A 19,533-nucleotide genomic window follows, 5' to 3' on the forward strand; every position below is an offset into this window, starting at 1 on the left:
TGAGTTAGAGGCAAGGGGTGGAGGTGGCATTCCTTAATATGACTAACTAAGGGCACTTAGCCTGGAGACGGAAGAGATTAGAGAAGAGGATCAAGTTATAATCACAGTTATAATAAAAGAGCTGTAATAAAAAATAAAATTTATTGAGCACTTACTGTGTACCCAGCACAGTTGCAAGAGTTTTACCTGGATTATTTCATTTAACCCCCGCAACAACCCTATGGGACTGGGTTGCTATTATTATTACCCCCCTTTTTTAAGATGGGAAAATGAGGCCCAGAAAGTTTATTTTCTCAGGATCACACAGTGGGAGATGCTAAAGCTAGGGTTTGACCCTAGTTAACCTGACCCTAGAAACCACCTTTGAGGCAGGATCTGTCTAGGTAAAAGAATTTCTTCTTGAAAGCAATTTTATGGTGATTTTATCAGCAGGCTAGGGTTTCTTAAGCACCAGAGAGTCTCAGGTTTTTACCTGTCCACTGATGGTATAAGAAAAATGTCACAACTTAAAAAGTGTGGCGATCACTTAGCTTAGCTCCATGCCTTCAGGTTGCGCGCTACAATTCTGAAAACCAGAAACACATCCAGCTGCTACCCCGCTGGGCTGGATTAAAACAACCCATTATTACTTAATTCTACTCTGAATTCTTTTCACAGCCTTCCTTTCTGTTAGGGCCATACTTCTAACAGACACTTAAATGACCTCCGATAGACTACCCAAAGGTCTTTTGCTGCTCTATCCACAGTTGTAAGGTCATGCTCTTAATACATTCAGAAAGTTTTTAATTTTGCAGAATCTCTTAGGATCTTAGACACAGGCTGCATTTTATCTTCCAGTCAATGCTTTTCTTTGTGGAGCATAAGGACAAGCATTTTGAAAAATACATTTTAATTTGATTTTCAAAAGTGATCATGTTTACATTCACTTGTGTTATGACTTGGGTGCAATTTTAGGAAATTAAGTACCAGTGATTCAAGATTCAGTGATGTTGGGGCGGCCTGGTGGCGCAGTGGTTAAGTGCACACTTTCCGCTTCCGCAGCCTGGAGTTCGCAGGTTCAGATCCCTGGTGCAGACATGGCACTGCTTGGCAAGCCATGCTGTGGTAGGCATCCCACATATAAAGTGGAGGAAGATGGGCATGGATGTTAGTTCAGGGCCAGCCTTCCTCAGCAAAAAGAGGAGGATAGGGAGCAGATATTAGCTCAGGGCTAATCTTCCTAAAAAAAAAAAAAGATTCAGTGATGCAAGTTCAGGATCCAAGATGTTAAAACACAACATTGTAGAGTTAGAAGTTCCGTTATGCAAAGCCAATTTAGGTGTGGAGGATAGACGGGTACATTTTCAGTTAGGCTTGGAGTGGCCCTGAATGGTAACTGGCAGCCTGGCTGTGTCTAATGGGAAAATTCATCCTTGAAAAATGAAAAATTAGGCTACGCTTGTTATTCTGTCATGTAATCACCCATTAGCAGTTTAAGTGATTGTTGCAGTTTTCCGGACTGTTAAAAAGGAGACAACAGGCCAAAAATGGAATCACCCAACAGAGACTTAATACTCAGCTACAGTTTCTGCCTCTCCCAGGAATGGAAGCTCAAACCAGTCAATCCGGAATTACCTGGTCAGCACCAGTGAGGTCCTCTTCCTGATAGACCCCTGCCATCCCCTAAAGGAAAGTGACCTTGCCACGACCAATCCGAAATTTGCTAGTGTAACTTCCTTGTCCCGCTTCTTTGGACTATAAAAGTCTTTCATTTTGTACAGCTTCTCGGAGCTCCTGCTATCTGCTAGGTGAGATGCTGCATCATTCATGAATCATTGAATAAGCCAAAAAGATCTTTGAAATTTACTCAGTTGAATTTTGTTTTTTAACAACGCAAACAGCTGGGTCAGACCCAGCTCAAGGTGCCATTTGGGAAATGGATTCCTGATTCAGGCCCCTTGGCAGATCTCATACCTTTTCCCTAAAAGTTTTATTATGAAAGATTTCAAATATACAGAAAAGTTGAATTTTTCAGTGCCCATCCATATGCCCACCACCTACATTCTACCATCCTCGTTTATCACAAAGTCGGGCCAGCGCTCTCTCCCTTCAGCAATCCTCCCCATAACTAAGGGGGCGGGGTTAGCAAGCTCAAGGTGGCTTTCAAGGGCTGATTCCAAAGGGTGCCGCTTGCACATCTTAGCTCGGCGACTGGACACGTGCGGCTACTTCCCCTCCAGCCCGATCTGCGGCCGCGGGAGGCTGTATCCGGGTTCCGGAGCGCCCCGGCGCCCCCCAGCGGCCGGCTGCGGGGCCGCCTCGGCTTCCTTGGGCGGAGGGCTGGCGCGGCCAGGGACGCGGGGCCGCACCTGTGCTGGTGGCTGCGGCGGCGGCAGCGGGAGGCCGGGCGACCTGCTGGGCGCGGGCGCGGGCGCGGGACCGTGACGTGCGCGAGGAGCGCGGGGCTGCGCTCGGGGGCGCTCCTGGGCGCTCGCCGCCGCGCCTTTGAGTCAGCAAACTCCGCCGCCCGCCTGCGCGCTGGCCGTGAGCTGCTCGGCTCTGCCCGGAGGAGTCGCCCGTAAGTGACAGGAGACCGGCTGGGGAGGCCTTCTCCGCGCTGCCGGGGGTGAGGACCGCCACCGGGGGGCGAGCCGGCCGCCCTTTCCTTTCCAGGGGCACGGGGCCCTTCCCGCTGCGCCCAGTTGCCGCTCCCTGCGAGCTGGGAAGAGGTCTGCGTCTCCCGGGAGCGGAGCCGGGAGCTGCCTCCTTTGCAGCCGAGGTGTGCGGGGGAGGACGAAATGGTCGGTTTGCTTGCCAGGGGAGGGCATGGAACATATTGATCCAGGGGGGTCACGGCTAAAGAGACACCCCGGGGAGAGGGTGGGGCAGAGATGGAACCCTGGATGCCGGAAAAGGTGCTGTGGCACCTTACGCGAGGCCGGGTATGTTTTTTATTCATGAAAGGGTAGCTTTGAGTTTAGAAATCGGGAGGGGTGGGCAGGGGTTTTTCGTGGAATTGTGCGATTGAGGGAAAAGGCCCAAGAGAAAATCCACGTTGAGGGATTACCAGGTTTGGTACCACGTGAAAGCAACAGCCTGATTGCCAGTTCTGATGCATCATACATGCGGGTTGTTGAGGGGCATGGCCACGGGGACGTAGAGCATGCTTGAAAGGAAGGGCGTCTATTTCTACAAGACGCGTTTTCCTGTAAGAATAATGGAATTAGCAATTTAGAGCAGGAAGGAGGCCTTCCCGTGATCCTGTAGGACAGGGAAACTGAGGCCCTGGAGGGCAGTTATTCACCCAGACGGGAGCAGAAGGAACGCCTCGATTCTGGTGGGCTGCTGACTGCTGCTGCAGAGTTCTCCCCACCGCCGGGGACGGGCGGCCGGTGTAGACTCTCTCCTCTACGCTGGGCCGGGGGGTGAGGTGGGTTGGCTCCTCAGTCCCACGGCGGAGGTGAGGAGAGGTGAAGGCTCCAGCCTCCTCGTCCATCGCTTCCGGTGATACCTATTCCTAAGGCTTTTTCTTTTTTTCTTTTTAAGGAATGGTAGATTTAAGATTGACTAATGGGGCTATTTGGAATATACAAAAATAAAATACCTGTAAGGACATGAAGATGTGAAGTAACGTGATTAGCACTGGCTTGTGTTTAACTGATCGTCCTGTTTCTTCTGCTAGCCCGTTGCATTCTCACTTCCGACCTTACTATTACACTAGTAAGGAGATGGATGTTGAAAGAGTGGGGACTTGCTCATCATCAGGGTTCTCTTGACTGGCAGCCTGCTTCTCTCCCGACCACTGTGGGTTGTGGTATCAACTTTCTCTTCTTTTACTTCTTGGAAGGCCTCCTGGAGCTTGGTATCCGAAAAATAGCAATAAACGCCTTCATTCTTTTCCAAATAAAAGTGTATTAATTAAAGACTAACGTTTGTGTTCTCCTACAGCAATTTTCCGTGACTTTGGAGCACTCTTGATATCTTTTCTCAGCCCTAGGGTCTCTACTTTCATTTTAAAGGGTTCACTTTGTTAGTTATGCTATTGTGGGAAATGGCTTCTTTTTCCTTTTGGTGTCTGGGCTGTGGTTTAACTACCACTGGTGAAGGGCTTAGAATTGGTTGGCCCAGGGTCCAGCCTTTTCAGACTTTCATTTCTAAGAGTGGCAAAGAAGGGCTTTTGGCCAAAGTTGTGGTTGACCTCCATGGAGAATACCCCAAATTTTGGACTGTTATCACCGACCTCTTTCTTTCTCTTGGTAGTCTAGTAGGTATGAATCAGCTTTTCTGTTCTCTCAGCCCTGTTCAAATAAGAGACTGTACGAGGTAGTGGTTACAACTGGTTTCAGACTCCTGGCAGTTGAAATCTTGGCACCTAGGAACTATCAGGAGGGCACTTAACCTCTCTAAGTCTGATTTATCCTTTATTGAGAAATTAAAAAGGTAGTGAAAATCCTTGTCTCCCAGAATTGGTAATAATAGCTGACATTTATTGAACACTTATTATGCACTTGGCATTGTGAAAAGAGTTTTTATGTGGCTGTCTCAATCCTCACAGCTAACTGATGAAGCAGATCCTATTTACATCTGGGAAAACTAAGGCATCAAGATATTTGTGACTTCTCTAAACTCTCACCTGAAAATTTTAACTGCCCAGCAAATGTGTCTCAGATTTCTGTCATAGCTAATAGTTATTTAGGGCTTAGTGTGTGTCAGGCCCTATTTCAAGGACCCTAGGGATATTAACAATCCTTGAGATAGGTCCTGTTTTTATCCCCCACCCTATTTTTTTTTTAAATGAAGAAACTGAGGCATAGAGCGTAAGTCAGACAAGTAGTAAATGATGGAGCCAAGATTTGCACTAGGCAGCCCGGCTCTGGAGTGAGTGCTGTCTGCCACTCCCCCATGGAGGTATATAAAGGGCACAGCCAGGCCTCCATCAAGGGCGACTCTGAATTGGCACTTTCGTTTGTTTCTCCCTGAGTAGCCACTCCCTCCTCCCAGTCTCTGCAGAGGGGATGCTTTTAGTTCTGTAAATGATGCAACTTTGCTTAAGGTTTTGTGATTCTGTATACGTTTCTGTTGTATTCGCTGTTATTTTTGAAAGCTTGCGGTAGCTCTCAGTGGTCTTGACCTTGGGAATACAGAGGTGGGCTTTAGGGAGCCTGTGAACCCCCTGACAATGTATGATTTCATTCTTGTGCAAAAGAGCGTTTTTCCTGGGGGAGAGAATCCACAGCTTACTTTAGATTCTTAAGGGGTCACCGATAGTGGAAAGAGAGGTCGATAATGACTGTTCTATTCCAGTAATCTCATTTTACAAATGAGGCAACTGAAGCCCAGTGGAGAGGCAGAAGAACTTAATTTGAACTACAGAGCTAATTAGAAGTCGAAAGAGGACTAAAATACAGGTCTTCTGACTTCCAGTCTCACATTCTTTCCATCATACCCCAGTATTTCCCTTTAGAATAAATGGTGCCAAGTGAATAAGTTATGAAATGCCAGAAGACTCCCGACTCTCCCACTAGGCTGCCACAGTGTGTGAGAGACCAGCAAAGCTTCCTGGACATGGCTGTCAAACGACAACATCCTTTGGCATGTCATCTTGTTCGCGGAACCACTTTACTATGATTTAGGATCATAATCCACAACTCTGGAATATATGAGCCAGGAGGATAAAAATTGGGGAGAAGATGAGGAAAGATTCAGAACATGCGTTAGTTGAGGCACAAGAGGGGCATTCTGGCCTCTTGGTAGAATTGTAGTGTTGGAAAGTTTTTGCCGAGAGATTTGTAAATTCAAACAAAATTCCATGAAGTCTGAACTTTCTTGTGTAGTGTGCGAATCACTGGGCAGTACGCTTCCTGGCCGATGGTTGATGCTCCAGTGACTACAGAAGACTAATAGGTTATGAGACCTTTAGTAGTTTAGGCAGCCTTTTAACTTCCACTTAATTTTTACAAACTGATACCGTTTACCTAGAAAAACAGATTTGTACTAATAGGCAATACATTTTGAAATGTATTGTTCAGTCTGACATGAAAATATGTCACGTAGGACTGGGAACAGAAGTCCAGAAATGGTTGCATTGTAAAGATAGGAACTGAGTGTACGATAAAACTGACCGTGGTCAAGTGTGGGGACAGTTGGCTGTCCATTCAGGAAAAAATGAGGTCTATGCCTCACACCATTCACAAAAGTAAATTCTATTTAGATTAAAGATTAAATGTCAAAACCAAAATTACAGATATTAAAATATATACATATATAAGATGTTTTTAAAAAATAACTCTGGAGTAGGAAAGACCTCACCAGGTTTAGTGAAACTCAGAAAACCTAAAGGAAAATAGTGACTGAACTTCATGAAACATTATATTTCTATAAGGAAAAAGATGCCACACACAAACTTAAAAGGCAGATGGCAAAGTAGTAAAACAAATAGTTGCAATATTTATAATAGACATGAACTCTTAGGAATCAATAGGAAAAAAAATAATCCAATGGAAATATGGGCAAAGGCTGTCAGTAGGTAATATATGTATATAAAAATGCTTAACCTCATTAATAATCTGATAACCATGGATTAAAAACATCTATGCAACTATTTTGGCTTAGGTTGATAACATTCAGTATTGGTGAGGGTGTGAGAAAGTAGCTTGTCACCAGATACTTTCGGGGGGAGTATAATTGGTACAACATTTTGGGAAGGCACTTTGGCAGTATTTATAACATTCAAAAATTTGCATTCTTTCTGATGCATCAGTTCCATTTCTAGGACTTTGTCCCTCAAAAATACTTGCCTACTTGAACAAAGGAGGAAGTTGCTATAAATGAACTGATATGGAGAATGTCTATAATATATTAGGAAATGAAAGCAAAACGCAGAGCAGTGGGTATAGCATGATCTTATTTTCTGAAAGAAAAAAAAAAGAGTCTGGAAGGATGTGCCGCTACCTGTATTACCTTTGGGGGGTGGAATTAGAAGGGGAATGATAGCATGGAGGATTTCACCATTAGATTCCTATTTTTTTTAAACTTTTAAATTTTGAAATAATTTTAAACTTACAAAAAAAGTGCCAAAACAATAAATCTTTTATTTTTTCAAGATAATGAGTAGCTAGTACTGAAAAAAAGCAATACTTAAGAATGCCTGTGATAAAAAAAAATGACATAAAATGACTTGAAGTGTTAACAGGGCCGTCCTGCCTCCTGGTGTGGAGGACCCAGTCCTCTGGATTTCCAGGCGACTTTTCTCAGCCATGCTTTCCTAGTTGTTCCAAAGATTTGCCCCAGCCTCCATTCTTGAAGGCAAGAATAGTATATAGCAAGAAAATCGCTCAGTTCAGAAGTTCATTTACCCTGTATTATGTGGTCATTAAGCATTTAAAAAAATATCAGCATTCATCTCTCAGTTTTGTTTCCTGAATGTAGCGCAAAACTAGTTCTGTTACCCTTTCCTTGGTATTTTCTCAGCATACCCCGCCCCAGGAAATGTCTAATTTGGGCTTTCTGGCTTTGACAGTCCAGGTCTCATATTATCCACCTGTGCAGTTAAAAACTGCACTTAAGAAATATATTCCGTGGTTTAAACCACTAATTCCTTGATGCACATGTCCACAGCCCTCTCCTGTGAGCTATAGGTTTATACATTTAACGTGGGATTTGACTGTAGCTCCTTGGATGTGTCCCAGACATTTAAATTAACTTGCCCAAAGTTGTTGATCATCCTCTCCCCAGTTTTGTAGGGTCTACCACGTAGACAGTTTAGGGGCCCTCTTTAAGAAAAAGAACACAGCATTGTGAATGCAAAGTGAGGTGAGGACCACAGGGGCCGTCTGGGCAGATGCGGGCTTGGAAACTTGAGCTTCTTTGGCTTCTTGGTCATTCCTCCTCTGCTCCCCACTCTCCCTCCCAACAGCTTCTCCTCCAGCCTTCCCTATCTGAATATATTCTTACTGCCATCCACTCATTTGTCCGGGTCAGAAACCTGGGAGCCCTTTCTCGTCTTCATCCACACCTGAGCCATCTCAAGGTTGTGGTTGATTGTCCCATTCTGTCCGCCTGCCAACTCAGTTAACTCAGGCTGCTGTAAGGCGCTTTCGTGTTAGCTTCGGATCAAGTCTCTCGTCCCGCTTTGCTCCCCTGCAGCCCGATTTCCCAAAGGCGGCCAGAGCAATCTTTTAAAGAACGTAAATTGGAGCATGTCGCTCCCTCGGTTTGCTCAGCCCTGCCATGTGGACTGGATTGTCGCTATACACTGCTGAGACTGATGCTATGGCCGTGAGTGGGGTGGGTAGGAGAGGGTCAGAGTGGGGTTCACATGCATGAGCATGACCTTCTGGGGACCAGTTTCAAAGCACTGGGGGTGTGTCTGGGGGAGGCACAGCCGCATTGTCCACTGCCGCTTGGTTGTTTCAGTCCTAGTTTGTCGCCTTTCACTGGTACAACTCAGATGCCCTGTAAGACCTGCAAAGTGCAAGCAAAATGGGGGTGGCTGTCCCTTCCTTCTTTGCTTTTCAATGTGGTGTTTAGATATTAAATAGTAAAATCAGACTATGTTTTACTAGTTTTGGGGAAGAAAGACACATTCTCTTTTAACCCAGGTGTCATCTGGGGGCCTCCTCTTCGTTAGAGAACTAATTAACCTTGGTGAGAACCGACAGGCCCATGGCCCGGGGAATTCCTCGCCCTCCCAGGTTCTTTGCTAATTCCCCAGGGAGTGGCAGGGGAGGGTTCTTTCTCTTTCACCGTGGTGTCAGCCCTGACATAGTGATGGGGTAACCCCCTCACTGCTGGAGAGATCCACCCCACCATGTGCTTGCTGGATCGGTGGACTTTGCTAGGTTGGTGGAGAAGTCCCTGTGCGGGGCTCCTGACCTTCCACCGGCTCCTGGGTCTCTCTCTTCTCCTCTCAGCCCTGCCCCTCCCCCCTCCTCACTTTCCCCTGAGAGCCACGTGAGCCAGAGTCTTTTCCCTCTATGGCTGTGGATACTCCACCCTTCCTCTCTCAAACTTAGAAACCCAAGGCATTCAAAGTGTGGAGCAGAACAAGGGGCTTTACATGTGGGGAGTCTATGGTCCTTAGAAATTATAAATACAAACACACAAAAAAGAATTTTCTGTTACGTGATAGTTATCTTCCCTTTCTTACTGACACAGCAGCCCTTCTTAATGTGGAGTGGCATTTGGAGGAGCTGGGGAGAAGGCAGTTGTTCCCCCAGCACCCCAGGTCGCCGCCTGGGTTGGGGGGTGGTGTTACCATACTCTGGGTTCTGGCGTCTTAGAGTGGGAGACACGGAGCCTTTGTATCAGCCGTCTATGGATGATCAGACTCTGAGAGTCTAGGCTCCTTCTGCCCAAACGCACATGAAAATTCTTACACCAGGAAATCAATTTAATGATGCCAAGGAAGGGCAGACCGGATGCCGGCTTTTTCTAGTTGACTCATTTCCCTGACAGTTGGGAAACCTTGAAAAACTGTGACCTTTGTTTTGAGAAGTTTGCCAAACTGAGTCTGTCGACAGACACCTGTCACGTGCCCTTGGCTTACAGTCGGTACTTCGGGCAAATAGTTTAAGGAATTTTGGCATTTTACTCCCTTGTAAAAGGACTTTCTGTATGTCTTATCTTAGCCTTCTTGGATCCAGGCCAGGCACTGGACATCCACGGGTAAATGATTTGCCCCAGGGAATGGCCAAGGTGTGCGTTTTACATGCGTGGGCTAAATTTCGGAGCATATAGGTTTAAAATCTTCCACTCCTGTAAAGGTTACTATCCCTTCTGACAAAACAGACTTGAAGAGAAAAATCTTTTTAAAGGAATCTGTGATCATGAGGAAGAGACCTCAGCATTTTCCCCTTGGGTGTCTTGGAAAAGTCTAGGGCAGATAGTGAATGGTGACAGCAACTGACACACTGCACTCCAGGCCCATGCCTCCACGTTCCCTCATGTGGTCTTCACAGCAGATTTATGAGGTAGGAAGTTATCCTCTTTTTACAGATCAGGCAACTGAGGCACAGAGAGGTTAAATAATTTCCCTCGGCACAGGGCAGAATAAGAGTTCCCAGCCAGGCTGTTTGGTGTTGAACAACTATACTGCTTTTCCCATTCTCTTCCTGCTCCTTTTAGGGGGACACTCCTCGCCCCAAAGTGAAATCCCCCTTCTTGCTGGTCCTCAGGTTACCCTCCAGTCTTCATGTCTGGACTGATGTCTCCTTGGGCAGATTGGAACTGGACCAGTAGATCACAATTTGTGGTGCTGCTGTTCTCGAGAATAACTGAAATTGCCTCCTTGGCGGCAATTCTTTGTGACAGAGGCGGCAAGCTTGGTGGAAAGGTTGTTATTTCCAGTGTGTTGCAAGGCTTTTCCTTTTTGAAAAAGAATTTATCCCTCAGCTTAGAAGAGGAACATTTAATGCCGACTTTTGTCTCTAATTTGCGTACCTGTACCCTTTTCTTATCTCAGCCCCCAAATGTTCTCCAAATGTGTGGAGACTGGTCCGTGTGGATGTCCTACATCATCCCAGCTTCTTCCTAATTGAACTCACCTGCTTTCTCTCTTACCTCTAAAAACAGGCCCCCCCCACATTCCAACTTCCTCGTTCTGCTGGTGACCTGGGTCTTCCAGTCACCTGGCCAGTGAGTCACCCTTGGTTCCCTTTTCCCCATCATGCCCTGTTTCCAAATTTTTCTCATTATATATATATTTTTTATTTTATTTTATTTATTTTTGAGATTTTATTTTATTTTTTCCTTTTTCTCCCCAAAGCCCCCTGGTACATAGTTGTATATTCTTTGTTGTGGGTCCTTCTAGTTGTGGCATGTTGGGACACTGCCTCAGCGTGGTTTGATGAGCAGTGCCATGTCCGCGCCAAGGACTCGAACCAACGAAACACTGGACCGCCTGCAGAGGAGTGCGAGAACTTAACCACACGGCCACGGGGCCAGCCCCTCTCATTATATATATTTTAAATAGACTTGATTTTTTAGAGCAGTTTCACAGCAAAATTGAGGGAAAGTACAGAGAGCTTATACACTGCCTGCCTCCCCTCCCCTATGATCAACCTCGGCATCGGAATGGCACATGTGTTCTTACAGTCCATGAATCTATGCTGGCACTGATTATCACCCAAAGTCCACACTTTACATTGAGGTTCGCTCATGGTGTTGTACACTCTATGGGTTTTGGCAAATGTGTGACGTGTCCACCATTACAGTATCATACAGAATAATTTCACTGCTTCCAGAATCCTCTGGGCTCTGTTTCTCTATTGCCCTGCCCACCTTGAGTGATCTCTGCTGCTGGCTGGTGCTTCCCAGCAGGCCCCTGATGAAGCTCCCTGCCTGTGATTTCTCTCCCTGTCACTCCATCCTCCACCCCATTCCCAGATGAGTCACTGCCATCATGTCAGGCTTCCACTTAGGACATTCCTGCCTTCTAACAGGATAGAAGTCTGTATTTCTCCTCTCTTCATTCAGGGACTTCCCCATCTTAGAATGCCCATCAGAGCCTTTCCACACTTACCTCCTTGTGATATTTTGCCAGCGCAGGCCCTTCACTCCTGGGGGGCTGGACTCCTAGAGCTCCCCAAAGTGGTACTTCTTCTTAACTACCCCAGGCTGGCCCTGTTTTCTCTGCTTGTCCTAATGCAAGCATTGAGGCCTTGTCAAGTCCTACCTTCTCCCTGAAGCCTCTCCCTCTCTGTTCTCTTCCTTCCTGTGGCCCTGTCATCTGCTCTTTCTTTTGGCACATACAGTGAGCTTTGCTTTACAAGTGAACTGTTTCATATCCATGTCTGGGCATCTTTGGGTCTTAGAACTCAGGGAATGTTTCTTAACCATTAAAAAAATACCCCTCGTCAGCACCAAACTCAGAACTATCACACAGTAGGCTCTCAGTGATTACTTATTGAATTGAATTGTCGTTGTCCTCTAGTTATTATTAGGGTGTTTTTTTAATAGCTAATGACCCTACAGAGGTCTGTCATGTGAACGCACTACACTTCTCTCAGTATTACCTCCTTTCGGAGGATGAGAAAGTCGTTTCCAGATGTTTGGCTGTTGGCTTTTCCCAGGTTCGTATACAGGCAGAACTCCACTCATTGCTGTGTTTTAAGCATTTATATCTAAGGAGGTAGCTTGGATGCTGTGTTAGATGTAGAGGGTACTGTGTGGTGAGTAAGAGTGTGGGCTTTCCTGAGTCTGGCTACATGGGTTCGGGTCCCAGCTCCTTCACTTACTAGCTGCATTACTTCGGGCACTATTTCCTTATTTTTTAAATTGGGGTAATAATACTTGGCTTGGGGTTTATCAAGGATTAGATGAGATAATTCATGTTACAAACTTTGCACAGTGTCTAGCACATAGTTAATGTTATTTTTAGTTTGATGGCTATTTTTGATTATCAATGGCATAGCTTTAACCTTAGTCCCCAATCTCATTCTCTACAGTCTAGTGGAGTTTGGTCAGGAGGAAGGCTAGAAGACAAGAGAGGAAGACCTGTGGCCTTCAAGACATTCCATTCTGGGCTGTTGCTGGCTAAAAGCATTCCCAAGGCGAATGATTCACCATGAGCGAGAGGAGGTGGGCTGGCAGGAGGAAGTAAAAGGGTAGAGCTTTGCTGGGGCAGTTTGCTTTAGTGGGTGGTCAGGGAAGGCACCCCTGAGGAGGTGGCATTTAAACCAAGACCTTCGGGATGGGAAGGAGCCACGTTGGTGGGTTGAGTGGGGGAGATGAGGGGAGCATCAGAGGGAACAAGAGGCACAAAGACCCTGAGGTGGGAATTTCAGAACTGACCTGGTTAGGGTGACGGGACATAGAGAGTGTGCAGAAGAATTGCAACAAGGGGTTGGTTGGAGAACCAAGGGAGTGTGGTTTATAGGGGTTGTTCAAAGACAGAGCCTCTCCTCTAGAACAGTGGGTTTCAAAAACTTTCTATCATCAATACACTCTACGGGGCATGTGTGGTGTGCTCCTCGGGTGGGGCTCTTGTGGGTGGGTGATGGGGAAGGCTGGGGTCTATGTGATTTGAAAAGAGCCCTCCGTAATTTGGATATACCTCACCTTCTCCCCCTCCCCAAATTGTGAAGCGCTGCTCTTCATGATCCACTCAGCAGCCTTGGGGTCTGGAACACTGTCATCTCTTACTTTTCAATTACATTATGCAGTGTTACATAGGCGCACTGTAGGAACATGGAATTCTGTCAGTTGGTGAGAACATTGGCGTGGGCGTTTGAGGATGAGTCACTGTTTGACTGGATCACTGAGTGACCCACTTAAATAAAGAAATACTGTTTTTTGAATAGAAAATTTATTATTCACATTCCTTTGAATTTATTTAGAAATGACTTTGGAGATGTCCTTTGAGATTTTAATGCATTTGGATGTTGTCCTTTTTTTTTTTAATAAGGATTGGCACCTGAGCTAACATCTGTTGCCAATCTATTTTTTTCTTCTTCTTCTTTTTCATCTCCCTGAATCCTCCCAGTATATAGTTGTATATTCTGGTTGTAGGTCCTTCTGGTTGTGCTATGTGGGATGCTCATCAGCATGGCTTGATGAATGATGCCATGTCTGTGCCCAGGATCTGAACTGGCGAAACCCTGGGCCACCCACCGAAGTGGAGCATTCGAATTTAATCATTCGGCTATGGGGGTGGCCTCAAATGTTGTCCTTTTGTTGAGAGGCAGTGTAGGGGAGAGGAGGGAACAACTTCTGGCATTCTGGAGTCCTCAGTTTGAGTCTGGACCAAACTGTGTGGCTTTGGGTAGCGTTTAACCTCTCTGGGTATTGGTGTCCTCTTCTGTAAAATAAGGCAAATGAGTCCTGTGCTGTGTGCCTCACTGACTGTCATGGGACAGTGCTTTATAAACTGTGGAGTATCAGAAAATGAAAGTTACTTTAAAAAGATTAAATTTTTTTGTGTACATTATGGCCAATAACACATTGTGGCCAAGATGTAATTCATGACCATAGAAGAGACCTTTTCACTGCTCATAGATAACTAGTCTCTAGGATATTCCAAAGGAAAATATTTTTATGATTTTGCAATAAGAATGGGCTTTCTAAGTATGGTGCCAAACCTGGAAGCTATGAGGAAAAGATTGATAAAATTCATTACCTAAAAATAATCAGCATAGCAAAACCCCCTTAAGCAAAACAAAAGACAGATTACAAACTGGAAAAATACATTTGTACTTCATGTTATGTATTAAGGGTTAATTTCCCTAATGCATAAAGAACTCCTACAAATCAATAATGAAAAGAACAAGAACTTTATAGGAAAATGGTCAAAGGATATGAACAGACAATCCATATAAAATAAATTAATGGCTCTTAAACATATGAAAAATACTTGACCTCACACAAAATTTTTAAAATACCAATTAAATGACACTGAAATACACCACATTTCACCTATCTGGGATTAGCAAAGATAAAATTTTTGAAAACCGTCCACATTAGGGAGGATGTGGGAAAACAGAAATCATGCACACGCACTTGGGGAATGTGTATTAGTTCCCTTTGGGGGGCATCTTGTCAATATCTGTCCTAGTTAATAATTCACATGGGCTTCAGATCCTAGGCGCAGACATGGCACCGCTTGTCAGGCCACCTTGAGGCGGCGTCCCACATCCACAAGTAGAAGGACCTGCAACTAAGATACACAACTATGTACGGGGGGTTTGGGAAGATAAAGCAGAAAAAAAAAAATTCACATGGGCTTGCTTGACTCAGAAATTCCACTTATAGAAATTTATCCTTGAGATAAATCCACAGATATTCACTGAACACTTTATAATAGCAAGAGAGTGTCTATCAGTGGGGGCTGGCGAAATGCATTATGCTGTATCTATACAGTAGAATAGTATGCAGCCACAAAAAGAGAACAAGCACAGGGAAAGAGGGAGAGTTTTTATTCCACACTCTTGTATTTTTTACATTTTGAAATAAGTGTTAAATTTTAAAAATTAATAAAAATAAGGGCTGGCCCCGTGGTGTCATGGTTAAGTCAGGCATGCTCCACTTTGGTGGCCTGGATTTGTGGGTTTGGATCCTGGGCATGGACCTATACTACCCATCAAGCCATGATGTCGTGGCATCCCACATACAAAATAGGGGAAGATTGGTACAGATGTTAGCTCAGGGCTAATCTTCCTCAAGCAAAAAAAGAAAGATTGGTGGCAGATGTTAGAGAGAATCTTTCTCACAAAAAACAACCAAACAAACAAAATTAATAAAAATAAAATACAAAGCAAAAAATAGAAAATAAAATAGTCACTGAAGTAGGGATTGAACCCAGTGCCATAGATTCATTAGCATTGTGTTTGATTCTCATGTTATTAAACATCTTTATGTGTTCACCATGTGCTATCACTATCACAGTTTGGGGCTCTGTAAAGCAGAGGCACTTTCCTTCAAAGAATTCTTGGTCAGTTTGGGGACACAAGACTAATGTGCACTACAATCAGAGGCCAGTGGAAGGGCCATATAATCAAGCATTTAGGGGCTGGTGCGGCTGAAATACGATGGGGATTCAGTTCCATACTTGTCAGGGGAACGCCGTGTTCAAGGTTTATGTAGAGAGATTGTGGTGGGTAGAATAATGGCACCCAAAGATGTCCACGTCCTAATTCCTGGAATGTGTGGATATATTTCCTTGCGTGGCAAAAGGGACTTTGCAGATGCGATTCAGTTAAGGGCCCTGAGATGGGGCGATTATCCTGGGTTATCTAGGTGAGCCCAGTCTAATGACATGGGCTTTAAAAGCAGACAGCCCTTCCTGGTGATGGTCAGAGGGAGATGGGACCACAGAAGAAGGTCAGAGAGATGATATGTTGCTGGTTTTGAAGGTGGAGAAAGGGGCCATGAGCAAGGAAGGCAGGCGGCCTCTAGAAGCTGGAAAAGGCAAGGAAACCGATTCTCCCCAGAGCCCCCAGAAGGAGCACTGCCCTACAGATGCCTTGACTTTAGCCCAGAGAGATCTGTGTTGGATTTCTGACTATAGAACTGTAAGATAATACGTTTGTGTGGTTTTAAGCAACTAAGTTGTTGGCAGTTTGTTGCAGCAGCAATAGGAAATGAATACAAAGATGAAGTAGAAGTAACCCCGAAGCCTTGCTCTTGTGGGCTTTCTAATCTAGGAGGGGAGAGAAGACAACCTAGCGGTCATCACGCCGAGTGAATGTGGAAGGTGGCACGGAGATTTGCAAGGGGCTGGCCTTCCGGGGGTCAGGGGAGACTCAGGGGGAGGCGGCAGTCTGAGCTGTGCTCTGAGAGGCAGTGCAGCTCGCTGGTTGGGAGCAGGGCTCTGGTGCTGACGGTGGGTTTGAATCTTGGCTCTGCCGCTTACTAGCTGTACGGGCCTTGAGAAAGCCACTTAATTTCTCTGTGCCTCAGTTTTCTATTCTGTAAAGTGGGGCTACTAATAATGCCTCCTCAAAGGGCTGTTGTGTAGAGTAAATAAGTTACTGTGTGTAAAGGGCTTGGAGTAGTTCCCGACCATCCTCGGGGCTGTGGGAGCGTTTGCTGTTGACATGTTGCCCTAATGGATGGGTAAGGCAGAGGGAGGCAGGGGAAGGTGGTGGGGCATCTGGGGACAGCAGCCTGCTGCCAGGAGAGAAGGAGGAGGGCTCTCACTTGAGTGGTGGGAGCACTGGGGGGTGGAGAGCAGAAAATATGGCTCTTTAGGAGTGTGGAGCCAGATGATGCTGGCCTGGGAAGCTGGACTGAAGAGTATCCACTTAGTGCCCTAGAGGATTCAGCAGGTAAGATGACAATACATACAGTAAGGGCACTGGTCAGGTTTCTTTATGTGGGGAGGTGGGTTTAGTTTCTGAGCCCTGACTCCGGAACCTTCTTCCCACGTGCCTTGTCTTCCCTATCCCCTCACCCTGAGCACCCTGACCTCTAGCCAAGATGCTTACTCCTCATTCTCCCTCTGTGCTCCCTGTGCCACCCTGCAGGTGAATTTGGATTCAGGGGCCACCGCCTAGTACCTTATCAGTACTAGGTCACCAGGGCTCAATGTCCCTAGAGAGAGAACACTCTGGTGTCTATAGCTGGCTCTCCCGTGTGGACACTCATAGTTACCTGCTTCTTCAAAGCCAGTTTTTGGCCTCTTCTGTGTCCCTGCAGAGAGGAGAGCAGAAACCTTGACTGTGTGGCTCTGGCGGCTAGGCTGATGGCTAGGCCTGGAGGTGAACCTGGCCTGTCCCTCTTGTCTTTCAGAAGCCAGCTCCTTTCTGGCCTTGGCCACATGGGGCCTGTGGCCTCTCAATATGGGCGGCTGGTTCTTGAGCAGATGAGCTACCAGCATCTTCTGGGTTCTTGGAGAGAAAGATCCTGAGATGGGGGCCCTTTAAGCAGAAAGGGAATCTGGATTTTCCAGACCAGCTGCCTCTTCCCTCTGCTTTTTGGAAATCCCTCGTCCCTGACAGCTGCTCAGATTCCTCTTGCTGAATCTGGGATGTCCCGGGCCTCTCAGGGTTCTGTCCCTGAAATAGGGGACCCCCAGCCAGCCTTCCTTTCTCCCCACACCCCCAAGAGCTTTCTGCTCCTGCCTCTCCTCTTACTTCTGCTTGTATGCCCTAACAATTTAGATGATGGAGCGTCAGTCTTTCAAGGCCTCTTCTCTGCTACGTTATCTGAAAGGGAAATTGTGCAAAGAGACAGGTAGGTGATAACGAGTGGATTTATTATGGTTGTAGGAGAAAATGCCCTGGCCTGTTTGTCCTTGGGCAAGTCATCACCTCCATTAAGTGTCTCTTTTCAGCTGTGAAGGAGAGATCACAACACTTTCCCTGCCTCAGAGGGTTGTTGTGACTAGGATATCATTCATTCATTCATTTATCCATTCATTCATTCATCCATTACATACTCACTGAGTACCTACATACGGGCAGGTACTGTGCCAAGCTACCAGTAAAAACTAGTGATGAAACAGACACCGTGCCTGCCCTGCTCTTGTGGGGACAGATAACAAAAGCTTCTGTGATGACAGCTTGCGGGTTCATGGTAATGTCTGTGACAGGGCCGAGTTCTGATTTTAAATGGTGGCCTTTGGTTTGCCAGGACAAAGGCCTCCCCGGGATGCAGCAGCCTGGCTCTCGGTCTCCTTGGTTCTGGGACGTGGGTGGGCAGATCTGAGAGCACTTTGCTTTTCCTGTCCTTTAATCACATGGTGGGGGTCCTCTTTCCTCTGCCAGGGCTCACCGCTGGCGTCTGGGTGGGGTTGTGCAGGCACCTGGTCTTCCCATGAGCGCTTTCTCAGAATGAGGCCGGGAGGAGTCACTCTCCCGGCAGGTGAGCCTGGCCCCCAGGTGTGCACCCTGGACGTGAGGCTGCTTCACAGTCCTGCGCACAGGAGAGGAACTCGGGCTGTTGCAGCAAATGACAGAAGCTTTGGTCCCCGTCGACTTGATTATAGTTACCAGGAGGAGTAACTGGAGATTGAGGACTGTTGTGAAGAAGTTTGAGTTGCCTAAAATTATATGCAGAGGAAGCTCAAGATGCCAGTGGTGGTGTGTGAGTCTGGCTTTGAATTCACTTCGTTCAAGGTATAGCCCACCCATAACCCTTAAGATTTTCACATCAAGACTCATGCAGGGCCCTTGAGATCACTGTGGTGGCTTAATGCCCCTTCCTTTCCCTGTGCCGTTTTAAAGCTGAGGAAACAGACACTGCGAGCTCTACCCCACGTGGTAGCTGAGTTGGGAACAGAACATCATTTTCTTCTTTTATACACTATGCTGCCTCTCTCAGGAAAGGGCCGAATATTTCCATTAAAATCTTACATGTAGCTCACACATAGGAATTAAGATGTAGAAGTTGACTGGTAAAAGGTGCAAGCAGCTGGGGGTGTGTGTGTGTATGTAGAAGAGGCATGAAGGGCATCTGTGTTTGCAGCATTTGAGGGATCCTGGAATTTCTCTCTCAGTCCTTTCTTTACGGCTAGTAAGAAAACCACTTAGCAGGTACCTGATCATTTTTAAAAAATTTTTATTTTATTGTGGTAAGAACACTTAACATGAGGTCTGCCCTCTTGAACAAAATTTTAAGTCTGCAATCCAGTATTCACTATCGGTACCATGTTGTACAGCAGATCTCTCGAATTTATTCGTCTGGTAGACGCTTGATCTTGTTAGAACCTGTAAACTGACGTCTTTCCTCCCCAAGGCTCTTGTTTCACCTGAAGCACTTTTCTTGGTTAAGAGGTTGCTTAACTGGGCTTTTCACAATTGTTCTGCCAGCCTGGGGGGACCTGCTATCTCTGGGACTCTCTGAAAAGAATATTCGGAGGAATTATATACCTGTAAAGACTGCATGTTAGAAAAGGGTTAAATATTTAGGCCTTACATGAATTTTGGGCTCTGCCCAATCAATGTGGCTAAGTTTGTTTTCTCCCCTTCTTTCCTGAATATTCGTGTATCAAAACCCCACCTCCGGCTTGTCTCCACCTTCTCTCTCCTTTTAAAGCTCATTGTCCACTTGGGGCATAAAAATAGAGAACACTGCGAAATCGAGCCTGTCATTAGACTGATGATCAAATCCTGAACC

At 46.0% G+C, this 19,533-nt stretch overlaps 1 protein-coding gene across 6 annotated transcripts in view; it reads left to right on the forward strand.

Annotated features, from left to right (window-relative positions):
• The first annotated feature begins 2,284 nt into the window (after window positions 1–2,284).
• Window positions 2,285–19,533, forward strand: part of SNX10 (sorting nexin 10) — a 75,534-nt gene continuing 58,285 nt past the window's right edge. Inside the window, exon 1 of one of the 6 annotated variants that reach the window (XM_014828771.3) lies at window positions 2,285–2,557. The gene's annotated coding sequence lies outside the window, so the exon portion shown is untranslated. Of the gene's footprint in view, window positions 2,781–19,533 lie in introns of all 6 variants that reach the window. The other 5 variants (XM_044765683.2, XM_014828770.3, XM_070510664.1 and 2 more) reach the window with 5 other exon arrangements.

The sequence above is a fragment of the Equus asinus genome, chromosome 1, assembly GCF_041296235.1.
Source record: "Equus asinus isolate D_3611 breed Donkey chromosome 1, EquAss-T2T_v2, whole genome shotgun sequence".
In the NCBI taxonomy this organism is placed as follows: domain Eukaryota; kingdom Metazoa; phylum Chordata; class Mammalia; order Perissodactyla; family Equidae; genus Equus; species Equus asinus.